Genomic DNA, 716 nt, shown 5'->3' with positions numbered 1-716 from the left:
GAAAAGCGTGATCTTGATCTGGAAACCAAGATGCCTAAATGCATGGCAAATGTCTCCTTTTATAGGCCAAAAATAGAAGTTATTGATTTGTTGACTAATTGTAGAGTGCGTAGCCACAGATTTGTTGACTAATTGTAGAGTGCGTAGCGACATCTTGACCTGGTGACAATTCTTATCTTCTTATATGAACAAAACATCATTGCTAACATCGAAATTTGAATAGACTTGATTCATAAAAGTTCTAGAAAATTATCTCAGTTTTCTAACAAAAAAAAAATTATGGTCATTTGGACTTCTAGAATTCAAGATATGCGCTGAACACTAAACAGTTTCCAGGCTGTAAGACAGATTCAGCCTTCTCCGTTATTGATAAGATTTGGACTTTCAAATAGCAAAATTGAGTCTTGCATTCTCATGAATGTTTTAGGCCTATATCTTAACGTCCTAACCATATAAACCAAATTAAAATCCAAGATCTACAGCTCCATATATGACCCAATGACTAAACAATATTCAAATTTGGACTGAACCAGCATCTCTTTTCTGAACTTTACCCTCTCTTTGTTTTCTCAATTTTATTAGTTGAACTCATTAATCAATCATTTTATTTATGTGATAGGCCTGCATTTAAGATGAACATTTACCATAAATTAAAGTTACCTTATAGTATCAGACTTGTTATTATAAAACATGCTTTAGTTAAGGAGTTATTGATA

Source organism: Populus euphratica, unplaced genomic scaffold (genome assembly GCF_000495115.2).
Source record: "Populus euphratica unplaced genomic scaffold, PopEup_1.0 scaffold12.1, whole genome shotgun sequence".
Taxonomy (NCBI): Eukaryota; Viridiplantae; Streptophyta; class Magnoliopsida; order Malpighiales; family Salicaceae; genus Populus; species Populus euphratica.
This window is presented reverse-complemented; position numbering follows the sequence as displayed.